At 39.3% G+C, this 12,531-nt stretch overlaps 1 protein-coding gene across 3 annotated transcripts in view; it reads right to left on the bottom strand.

The window, feature by feature from the left end:
- The window catches only part of VRK1 (VRK serine/threonine kinase 1), a 37,367-nt gene extending 32,372 nt beyond the window's left edge, over positions 1-4,995 (bottom strand). For 2 of the 3 annotated variants that reach the window (XM_051622153.1, XM_051622157.1), the window contains exon 1: positions 4,929-4,995. The gene's annotated coding sequence lies outside the window, so the exon portion shown is untranslated. Of the gene's footprint in view, positions 1-2,019; positions 2,043-4,928 lie in introns of those variants that run through there. The other variant, XM_051622154.1, reaches the window with a different exon arrangement.
- Between the last annotated feature and the right edge of the window lie 7,536 nt (positions 4,996-12,531).

The following is a 12,531-nucleotide window of genomic DNA, read 5'->3' as shown; positions in this document are numbered from 1 at the left end:
AACAACTAGCAGAAGAATTTCAAAGGGAGCAATGGGCTTGCACTGGTTTCAACTCAGATAGTCCTTCCCATTGGCTGGCAACACCAGCATCATGACAGCAAGCATACTAAGAGACCAATAATGGAAATCATATCTGTATTGTGACTGAACTGTGCATTACAATCATATTTTGCTACACGCAACTTACATTTGTATTGTTTCCAACTATTCTGTATGCGAAATTCCGTATAGTAACATCAACTATCTTCAAACAAGTAAATATTATATTTAATATTACACCCTCCGTGCATGGAAAATCTAAAACAATCTGGTCAGAGAGTACTGGACTCTGGCAGCAAGCACTCTGCAGACACCACAGTCATTCAATATAAGAATAAACACAGAAGAGAAGGTGTATGGTTCAATGCCAAGGTTCTGCTCTTTCACGGTCCTGATTAATCTGAGAACTATCTCTGTATCAAAGAATCCCATTTAAATACCTGCTTCAGTGTAACGAGTAACTTCAACCAAATAGTATTGTGGAATACCCACATCACAGAAAGGACCATTATTTATCAGTACCTACACTGTGCAAGCTCTCTCATTATCACAAAACAGAATGTTTTCATCCTGCATTACTATCGCACATTTCCACTTAATTTTGCACACTAACATTATTCCCTATAATCAAGATCTAGTTTTGACATTTTACTCTTAACTTCCAATAGTAACTTTACCCACTGCTTTTTCCATAACCTGTCTTCAAGAAACACCTCTCTTTACACCTCATCATCTTTTTTTTTTTCCTCCAAGATGATACATCCAGTAACATCTTAAAGGAAGGTTCTTTCTCCAGATTTTCTGCAGGAGAAAAATGAGACTTCCAAACACCACATGCAATTCCAGGCAGCTCAGCTGCTCTCATACCAATGAGAACATAATGGTGTCAAAGCAGCAGAAGGAAAGAAAAAATGGTAGGAAAGGCTAACGTGTTGGTATCACTTACAAGAGGAGGCCAGAAAGATCACAGCAGACCTTTAAGCAGCTTCTCAGGACACTCAGATCAGGTGAAGGATTAAAACAAAGGACAGACTGAAACCATTAGAAGTGGTAATGAGAAATTAAACCAGAAGTCTAGAGACTGAGTCAGATAAGGAGAAAAAGAAAGCGCCAAAATCAGTAGCTGTTGCCTAATGACTCAGATGTGGGACAAAATTACACTCAGTCATTTAAAGGGTACAAAAACATATATGAAATGAGCACACTGTCCCCTCAAGCTAAGAACAATATGAGAGACATGAAGAGGCCTTGAAGGACTGCATCCCTTGACCTTTCAGTTACTACAAATGATTTCAGCAAGATTTGAACAGATGCACATAGATGCCTGATTGCTGAATACACTGCTGTCCAGTAAGACAAATTGTAGTCTCTTTTTCAATAAAGCTAGAAAGCCAGTGAAATACAACTATTGATATGCTTCACATCTTTGACATTCACAGTGATTCTCTTGACAGCAGCCTCACTTAAAAGGGAATTAAGTTTACTTAAAATATCTCCTCAGAGGATAAAAGAATGAGCTGGTGTTTCTGTCTTTTTTTTTTTTTCCTTTTTTTTGTTTTTGTTTAACTTGGTCAATAGCTGTATGCCCGAAAGTATTTAGTTAAAAAAATATATTAATGACAAATTCCCTTTATCCATAAAAGCAAAAATTCAAAATGGACATAAGTTTGAACATCCCCAGCTGGGAATCCTGCCCTTAACAAATACACTAGATACACATACATGGTTTCTTGGCTGTCTATATTCATATCCATCTGCTAAGATGGCACTGTGCCTACTTACAAGTTGGTCAAACTATCAGTAGGCCGTAGGTGCCAAACACTGATCGCTTTCAATGGGCATCATTCACAATATTAAGCCCTCACTCTTGTATAAAAGAGCTGTTATCCATGGAAATATTTAAGCAATGGCAGCACATACTTTCACATTTATTTGGATAAATCTATTCAAGAATCTTCTATTGATTTAAATCAAACACACCTGGAGACTGCAAAAATTTTCTACACAAAATATAGAACTGGGAAAAAAAGATAAAAATAATTAACAAGATAATGACATATAACAACATTTCAGTACAAATTCTGTCATTCTACAGGCTTTTCAGCTCATGATCTAACAAACATGAGGGCTTTGTCAAAAAACCTATGAACCAGCAAACACTATGCAGAGCTGTCTACTACACACTGCACAACTGGAATAAAGTAATCTTCTTCTTCCTGAAATCACCTTTAAAAATTCACACACACAAACAAAAAAAAGCACCATTAACTTTCCTGTATCTCAACTAGTGTTCCCCACCAGTAAATAGAAATACTTCTGTCTCACAGGTATTGTGAAGCTTAATTTGTTAGTGTTTGCAACCATGCTGAAGTCCTTGAAAACAGAGTGCCATAGATGTCAAGTACTATACTACCATTCAAGTATCAAACAGATCTGACCCTACTTAGCTAAGGTATCTGACAAGAATAATTTTCAAGGTGCAGGATTGTAAACAGCAGCATCTTATGTAGCTATAATATACTCAAAACAAAGATTTTGCTACTAACAAGTATGAATAACATAAGTCTATTTGTCTAAATTCTCTCCAAAAGCCTCTTAGTACTACAAAGGTTATTTCTCCTGCTTCTCCCTAATAAAAGATCTTGGACGAAACTGTATACACAGTACTTGAGATATGCAGATAATTTTGCATCAGCAGTGCTATTAGTGGTGTTATCTTTATAAATGTTGTCTGCAACCATTGCTACTCCAGTAATATTTGAACTCTTTGAATAAATCTGAATAGCGACTTCTCAATTTGTGTTGGTATCCATTCTCAGTAAAACTCTGAAATTCACTAAGTCAAATTTATTTTGAAGGAAGTATTTCTACTGTGTGAAAAGACAAACTGGATTCTTCTGATCCTCTTCTTTTATTCTCTGGAAATTATCATTTTTATGGTTGTTTATCTCAGTAGGACCTATTTTCATTCTCAACAGAGAGGTGTGTTGGTGACCTGTGCTCCTCTATAGGAACAGGAAGGCCTCATCCCAGCAAGGCCCAAAATCTGTGTGTCATTAATACTCTTCATCAGTCACAGCAAACATCTAAGTCTGTCTGCAAAAAAAGAAATAAAGAAAAAAGAAAAACAAAACTGAGCTTTTGCTCAAGGCATGGGAGGGAAAGAACACCACACTTTAAGACTTCCAAATATTGTAAACTGTTTCATAGGAAGGACCACCAAAAAAAACAAAAGGTACCTGAAGTATCAGTGACTTGTAATATTAAGGGCAGTAAATAGTGAACAAAGACTTTCTTGCATAAATTGAATATTCTGTCACTGGTCTATCATTGTGTTATATTTTTCAGTACTGCTATAATTTAATTTCCTGATGATTAAGACATCTGTGTATAATGGCACTTAAGGAGGAAGAGGCACTAGGATTCTTTCCCCAAGAAATAAGAAAACAAAAGACAAAATTAATAAATGTACAGTGGTGGACCACAATGTATGAGAAACATTTCATCCCAATAGCACCATACTGGTTAAATTGAACACTTTTTTTTAAACACATCGCTGTGTGGCAGACTTGTTAAAATTTCAGAAAGGAGCTTCTTCAGAGACAGGAAACAGTCATTTACAAGAGAAATTACAGTATTGATAACTAAGTTTAAATTGCCTTCTGAAGAATACATTTTCTTCTTTGAACAGTATTTAGGATTCTCCTGAATATCCTGAGAATCATTTAGATGCTCACATTATCTATTGCTCCAAATCACCTCACCACCAAACCAACAGCAAGTAGCTATGCCTGTTAGTGATGCACTTGAGTACTTTTTGATAGTTTGGCAAACTGTATAAAGACAACAGCTCCGGAATTCATTAGGAATCCCTACCTCATCTGGATAGGAACACCAAGATTCAAGTGGACAGTTTACTCCTACAGAGGAAGGTAAAAGTGTTCTGACACAGTAACAGCAACAGGAAGCTTCAGACCAGATTTTGTATTTTTGCTAATGATAAAAAGGGCCTATGGATTTCCTATGAATTAATAAATGCCTTAAGTACAGATTTAAAACAAAAGCTAACAACAGGGTTCACCCTGCATGCAACGCTTAAGCCTGTAACAAGGAAGGCAAAAGGCGAAAAACAGAAGTGCAGTAAAACCACAGCCACCGACAGACCAAAACCAGCTTAGTCCAGTTCTTACAAAACAGGCCTGTCTTAATCCTAAAATAGAAGATTTTTGTTTGTGATTTGTAGTATTTGTATCTCAAAGTAAATATTACGTGTACTTTAAATCAAAACTCAGGAAGGCCGCCCAAACAGGGTGTTACTTTGTTTGTTAGCCACACCGGGATGTTTCCGAAGGTGACAAACCTCTAAGTGGCAATGCGTATGCCGTTTACCCCGCCTTCGTGCTAAAAAAAACAGCGAAAAAAAACTCACCAAAAAAACCACAACAAACCAACAACAAGCCAACACACTCACAAAATACGAAGGAAAGCAACTTCGGCAGCTTTAGAGGCAAGAGCCCACGCAGGCAGGGAAGGGCGGTGCAGCAGATCCCGGGAGTTAAGCTGAGCGAGCTCTCCCTACCCACCTGCCCCCACTCCCTCCCTGCCCGTCGGCCCAGGGAGATGCCCTCAACGCCACGGGCTAGGACGCGGGCAGGACAAGGCAGGCGCCTTCCCCACCCCCGCTAGCAGACGAGAGGGAGGAACAGGGTCCGAGCGGGCCCCGGCGGTCCCGCCAGCCTCCGGAGCGAGGGAGCGAAAGATCCCGGCCGCAGCCGCCAGGAAGGCCGGAGGCGCACGGCGCGCCGAAGGGGAGGCGAGACAGCGCCTCATCATTCTCCTCCTAAAAGAAAACCTAAACACCCCAAAACGCAGACGCCGCCTTCAGATACCTGCTCCGCGCCCAGGCCCGGCCGCCACTCCTCCCGCCCCGTCCGAAATTCCCGCACTGGCAGCGGCCCGGAGGCGGCCCGCCCGCCCCGGCGCCCACCTCCCACCATCGCCCGCCACCATTGGGCCGCAGCGCCAAGAGCACCGCCCTCCCGGCCCGCCTTGGGCGCGGTGCCTGCTGGGAAGTGTAGTTCATCACCTCCGCCGCGGAGTCACGGACTGCACTTCCCAGCAGGCACCGCGCCCGCGATGGGCCCAGGGCGGAGGTGTTTCACAGGGGAGCTGCATGAAACCTCAGCGTTTTAAGCCAAAGTAAGTTTTGAAAGGCCTTTGTCAGGCTGGTTCCGTGTGATGATAACCCCTGTCTGGGTGACAGGGCAAGACACAGGTTATGTGGTGTCTGTGGGCAAGGTAATGCAGCAGTTCTCCATCTGGTGTGACTGGTTCCCAGGCCAATTCTGACCCTGCTAGCCTCTCCAGTACCAGAGCCTGCACTTGCACATTACCTCATTGCATACCATTACATACCTCATGGTTTTACTTACTTAACTGTGCAGAGCCTTTCTGATTTTACCTTCTGTGGTTTCTCACAGTTGGAGCTTCTCCATACTCCAAAGGACATTTTATCTATGCTTTGACAAAGCCTTGTTTATTTAGTCCTGACTGATTATTTTTTTAACAGGTTCTGTGATACTTTAATTGTTTTGAGTACACAAGGACATTTTGCAAAATTAATAATAATTGCAAAGTTTTTTGAAAAGGAACTCATGCCTTCCAGGAGTCAGCATGGATTCTGATTCTTTTAACTTCTGATTCTCTTTCCTTCCCATCTCAATTGCCTTTACTTCAGGTTCAAGTCAAATCATACAGTGTTGATTCATCTAGCAGTTCTGATCCATTTGTCATCTGGTATCACTACATCTTTTGTCATCAGGTACAAATACTTGAACACCCACACTTGCTTTGGCTGAGCTGTGAAGTGGGAGATGTTCATGGAAGGTTAAAGGCATGCCAAAACAGACAATTTAGGGGATGAAGCAGGAAAACAAAAGGACAACGGGTTTGTGTTCTTAATTTACTGGGGGAGTTAAATCCTTAAAAAGAGCATTATGTTTTCATAGCCACCATCTTCACAGGCTACAATTTTAGAGCTCCTCAATAGCTTTAAACAAATAACTATCATTACACAGTATGTTCATCATAACAGCACTTATAAAGATTTCCTTGCAAACTTGGGCTACATTAGGAATAGTAGATGTATGTGTACTAAAAATCTTAGGTAGTCCTACAGGTATTCAAGAATCTGAACTGTTCTGCATGTTCCAGAGCATTACTGCTCTTAAGAAAGACCAAGACTCTTTGAAAGAACTGGAGCACACTACTACACATGATAGTATTTCACTTGAAGTACCATCATCTTTAATAACAGATAACTGGGATCATGAAAACATTAAGTTGGTTGCATAGAAAATAAAATTAATAATATAATATATATTCCATTCAATACTTTAGTGAAAAGATGATCTTCAGGCTGTCAGTCTGAAAAGCCTCAAAGGCCATAGAGCTGTAAAGTAAATTCTGCTATCTAAAACTATCCAAAAATACTATGTCTTGCATGAAGAGAGAAACCCAGACCTCATTTTGCCTGATTTTTCTCTGTTGAACCAGGATAATCAGTTCTGTTTTAAGCAAAAGATGCAGTTTCAATATACCCACCTTACTTCACATTAACGAAACCCATAAGAGTCTGCCTATAAAGAATCAGAGTAGAGACTTTGATATATTATGTTTCCATACACTAAAAGGCCAGTTTTGTTTAGCCTGTCTGAATGCTTTTGCTGCTGCTGCAGCTGGAGATTCTCCAAGTATTAACCAAATCCAAAGTGGCCACAACTTCTCTCAGAAGTTCCCTATATACTGTAAATTGTTGGACTGTATCTCAGAAAAGCAAGTATTGACCAAACAATCAAAAGCATAGGTTGGGTTTCTCATTATCATCCTTCACTGTAAGGGTATTCCTGGAATATGCTGACTAGAACTTTCAAACGTGCTTGAAGACTTACTTTAGCTCTGATAATTGTGTTTGATTTGTCTCCAGAGAAATTACTTTATCTCTTTGCCTTAAAAGTTCTCTAATCTTAAATAAAATGGGCAATCCAATCTATGGGTGCACTACAGATAGAGCTGTTAATAAAAGTTCAAATGCTACTTTTAAATAGTAGAAAGCATGCAGTATCTACTGTACTGTAGTACAGAGGCAGTTATGTACTTTCAATTTAGCAACAGGGATAAGAAGGATGACACTGAGAAAGGACCTTATTAATGTCTATAAATACCTGAAGGGTGGATGTCAAGAATGGGCCAGTCTCTTTTCAGTGGTGCCCTGTGGCAGGACGGGAGGAAATGGCACCAAGTTGCAACACAGGAAGTTACACCTCAACATGAGGAAAAACTTCTTTATTCTGAGGGTGACAGAGCACTGGAACAGGCTGACCAGAGATGTTGTGGAGTCTTCTTCTCTGCAGACTTTCAAGACCCGTCTGGATGTCTTCATGTGTGATCTGCCCTAGGTGTTCCTGCTGCAGCAGGGGGGTTGGACTTGATCTTCAGAGGTGCCTTCCTACCCCTAACATTCTATGATTCTATAATTTTGAATATGGTTTGACAAGGACGCCTGAAGAGATAGTGATCAGGATGCAGTACGAATTCTTCTGAACCAGCATCTCACAAAATAACCTAGATTAACCTTGAAATTTTTCAGAAGACTGGTGAGTCTCCAGAGTAAATGGAGAATAGTCCTTTCACAGACGGCTGTTCTTTTGGGACAGCTACGTGTACTCATCAAATCCAGAAGACATGCAAGTTACATCCTCATTACTAGGTGAATATTAACAATGTTCCTCAAAAGGCTCAAAATAGCACAAAGAACATTTGAATCCTCCTACCTCAGCAAAAAAAAAAAATTCCAAATTATGGAACAATTTCATTCTACAAGAAGAAAACTGAGGCATAGGTTGATTAAAATATGTGCTTAAATTCTTCAGGGATTATTAGGCAAGGTAAGGAATGCAGCCAAAATCTCTTGAGTGGGTTCAGTGCTTTCTTACAAGGCTGGGTAGAATTCAACACAGGAATGCATGAATGTGAGGGTTCCAGTAAAAATACCAACTAAAAGAATGCCAGCTGTCTACAGGTAGCGAGACAGTGTGTTATACTTCAGTTATGCTCATTTCTGCTTTAGCACAGTGTTTTTCAGGTGGTGATTCATGGACTAAAGTTCTGCGAGGTATCAGAAGGGAATATTGGAATAAACTTGCACACATGCCTTTCCACATACAGATACAAGTTGACAAACAACAATCTAGAAATGTAAAAGTAATGACCTTGACAGGCTGGAGAGGTGGGCCAGTGCCAGCCTCATGAAGTTCAACAAGGCCAAGTGCAAGGTCCTGCACATGGGTCAGCACAACCCCAGATACAAGTGCAGGCTGGGGGGAGAATGGCTGGAGAGCAGTCCTGAGGAGAAGGACTTGGGGGTGGTAGTAGATGAGAAGCTCGACATGAGGCAGCAGTTTGTGCTGGAGCCCAGAGAGCCAACTGCATCCTGGGCTGCATCAAAAGAAGTGTGGCCAGCAGGGCCAGGGAGGTGATTCTGCCCCTCTGCTCTGCTCTGGTGAGACCCCAGCTGGAGTACTGTGTACAGGTCTGGTGCCCTCAGCACAAGAAAGATATAGACCTGTTGGAGAAGGGCCACCAAGATAATCAAAGAGCTGGAGCACCTCTGCTATGAAGACAGGCTGAGAGAGGCTGTTCAGCCTAGAGAAGAGAACGCTCCAGGGAGACCTTATAGCACCTTCCAGTACTTGAAAGGGGCTACAGGAAAGCTGGGGAGGGACTTTCATCAGAGAAGATAGTGATAGGACAAGGGGTAACGGTTTTAAACTGAGAGAGGGGAGACTTAGGTTAGATAGTAGGAAGAAATTCTTCACTAGAAGGGTGGCGAGGAACTGGAATGCGTTACCCAGGAATGTTGTTGATGCCCCATCCCTGGAGGTTTTTAAGACCAGGTTGGATGAGGTTTTGTGCAACGTGGTCTAGTGGTAGGGTTCTCTGCTCACAGCAAGCGGCTTGGAACTTGATGATCTTTAAGGTCCCTTCCAACCTTAATGATTCTATGATTCTATGAATAAAACATTTCACATCAATTTTTTTCATGAAAATTATAGCCTTAAAATCTCACAAGATTGTTGTTTATTTCTTTATAGAAAGATTAAATGACCTTTGAGTTTAACCAGTTTGGATTTAAATGATGCAGTGGTATTTTTATATAATGTTCCTCACATTTCCATTCTTCCAAAAATATAGCATGAAATGGCTCAGAACTCCTGCAGGTATTATTACTTCCTGCAGTCTTTTTTATTTTTCTACTTTGCAAAATGAGAAGAGTCCTTATACATTTCACCTTGCCATGCTACACAAAATGCTTAAAAAAGCAAAAATATTTTTTAAAAATAAAGTTTAAAAAAAAATAATCAACAGGCAATTCCAGAATTAATGGTGAGGTGGTGACACAAAAAATGCTTGATAAAAGAGTACATTTGCACTGTCCTAACTGGGTTTTGAGGACCACAGATAAGTAGAGGTTAGCAATTACTGTTCCTAAAAAACACAGAATCACAGAATCTTAGGGGTTGGAAGGGACCTCGAAAGATCATCTAGTCCAACCTCCCTGCCAGAGCAGGATCACCTAGAGCACATCACAGAGGAACATGTCCAGGTGGGTTTTGAATGTCTCCAGCAAAGGAGACTCCACAACCTCTCTGGGCAGCCTATTCCAGTGTTCACCATAGTATTTGTTTCAAATTATAGTTTTTCTAAAAACCTGGTGGTCAGGGGCCATACACAGTTTGAGAAGGAATGGTGGTATGATCACATTCTTCAAAGAAGCTATTCAGTAGCCTTCTATTACCATCAACCCCCAGTTCACATACTGTGGTGTAGAAAAAATTATGCTTCCCATCCTATTTCTGTGAGTGTGAGCGGGGAAAAAATGTGGTCACTGGAAAGTTTCTATCTTTTTTTCCTCTCGTTCTCATTTCACACTCTTTTCCTCAGTGGAAAGATATATATAAATGAAATGAAGCATGTGGGGGTTTTTCTCTAATGTACTTTTATTAAACTTTAAAAGGGTAATCACTGGTGTCTAAGAATAGCAGTATGGAGCTCCAGAGTTATCTTATCTGTTCTTATCTTTCATCCATTAATACACAGTCTAAGATTATTTGCCTGGAGACCTCAGAACATGTGTATTTCAGAAGATCAGTACAACATCCTATTGTGTCTGAGTGCTGTTAACAGGTAGCTAGGGACAAAATTGGTTTTGCCAAGTGTTTAAGATCTTTCCAGGTGTCTTTAAAAGTTAGTCTAATTTTTGTGTTTAATTAGACAGGAATTTAAATTTTTACTTATTGATTCCTTCAGAATGCAGTGAATCAAAAATCCAGAGAGAATCAACTATTATTTTTTCCTATTCTGTCCATTAGATGAGACAACTTTTCTGCTCAGTAAATTATTACACATCTGTCTAGAAAATTACACGAGATAAGGTTATCACCTAAGTATCGTTTCATGATAGGATTGAGTTCCTAAAGAACTTAATAAAAAAAATCACTTCAGCAAATAAATATTTACCCCTTTTTACAAATGCAGCATCAGACACAGAGATGCTGTGTGAAATTTTTTCAGCTTGACCTGATAAAAAACATTTGTAATAAACAGATCTGGATTTCTTGACCACTTTTCCTATATTATAAATTACAAAACTATTATTAATTGCATTGATCAAAACCTTAAACTAAAAATTAAGGTGCTGAGGCAGGAAAGGTCTTTTTAAATCTTGCAGGTCTTTGAAAATATCCTCTGTATTCATAAGCCAAGTTAAGCAATTAAATAGTTAAATGAAGGAATGGAATCTAGGGACAAAGAGGTCCAAACTCTACAGAGCACCCAATAATTTAATGGAAAGGGGATGGAATATTAGAAAAATTAATGAAAATGCTCTGGAAAAAAAAGTTAGAGTTAGATCCACTGAAAGCTTCAGTTTTTTTGGATGTTTGCAGTGCTAACAGACATTATTAGAAGCAGTTAAAGGGAATCATTTTAAATAACTTGAAGCTTCTAAAACTAAGGTTTATTTGAAGTGCATTAAATTAATCCAAATTAAAGAACTTTCATGAGTTTCTAAAGGGTTTGTATGTTTTCTTTGGTCAAGGTCCAAAATCATATGCATGGGCAGTTTTTTCTACTTAAATCACTGGACTATCTTGGATGTGAAGCAACTTCACCCATCTTAGTTAGCTCTATTTATAGGTGTGCATACATTTTTATCTGGAACCACTGAATATCCTATGCTGTAGATGCATTCACATGCACACAAACAACAATACATAGAGGCTAACTATAATGACACAAAGAACTTCTGTTTATCATCAAACATTTCATATATCCCATTACATGTGAAAGAATTACTATCTATCCTGTTGCAGTGCAATGCTTTTTCCTATAATGGAATTTTATTCTGCAAATTTATTTTGGTATTAAAAGGTTCCACTTTATAATGTCTATGGTTCAATCAGTGATCTAAAAGGCACTTAAATGCTTTGAACAAGATACATAAAATGCTTTTATTGCAAAAGCTTTGCTGTATCTACCAATTTTGCCATTGATCTCTTTCCCTGTCAGGCAGTTCTGGAAGCTACCCATGCTGTATAAAATCACATGGTGGCTTTTGATCTCCAGCTGGTGATTAAAGCACATTATGGAGGTTTGAAATTTTCTTGTGGTCATTAGCATGCCTCCAAACACTTCTGTGCTAAATAGTACTGGTGTTCTCACTACACGCTATTTAAATAAGAAACCAGGAACCTATACACTTATTTACTATTCTTTGTAGCTCAGAGGACATGAATCTCTTGAACGAGGTGACCTTACCCTTAGAAACAAACTTACTGATCAAACTGATTTCTTAAGGAAAGAATGTGGTTGTATATTTTTAAACCCTCTTTTGATAGAAGCAGGCAGATCTCCATGCTTTGCGAGACTTTGTATAGTTACTCCCTATCTACAGTTTGCCACTGCTAAAAACATGTCACCATCACTTCCAAGGTCACTGTGCTGTCATAGGATTTCCACAGTGGATTTTTAAACAAGGTAGCATTAACTCCGTTGCTTGTAAATAGCAAAAAAAGCATCTTTCCTCCCACATTTTGAAACTGTGCTTATATTGTGTGAAAAATAAAGAATCGCCATGTATTAGTTACTTTCTTTAGCAATCTCTTTGGGGTTTTCTTTCAAAGAAAATAAACGAGAATGTCAGCTTTATATATTTATATTTCACTTTATTATATTATGTGGCATTTTATTTCTGAAATTTTACCATCTGTATTTTGCTAGCAAGCAAAGTTTACTGAGTATTACCCAGATACAGAGGAAAACATAAAATTTGTTGAAAGATACTACAGTCAGTAAATACCAAATAAATTCCAAAGCATTCTGTCAGTTGTTCTACCCTGTCCCCTCACTCCCCAAAATAGAACAAGGTCACCA

The sequence above is a fragment of the Apus apus genome, chromosome 5, assembly GCF_020740795.1.
Source record: "Apus apus isolate bApuApu2 chromosome 5, bApuApu2.pri.cur, whole genome shotgun sequence".
Classification (NCBI taxonomy): domain Eukaryota; kingdom Metazoa; phylum Chordata; class Aves; order Apodiformes; family Apodidae; genus Apus; species Apus apus.
Note: the sequence above shows the minus strand (reverse complement) of the source record. Positions and strands in the feature narration are given on the sequence as shown.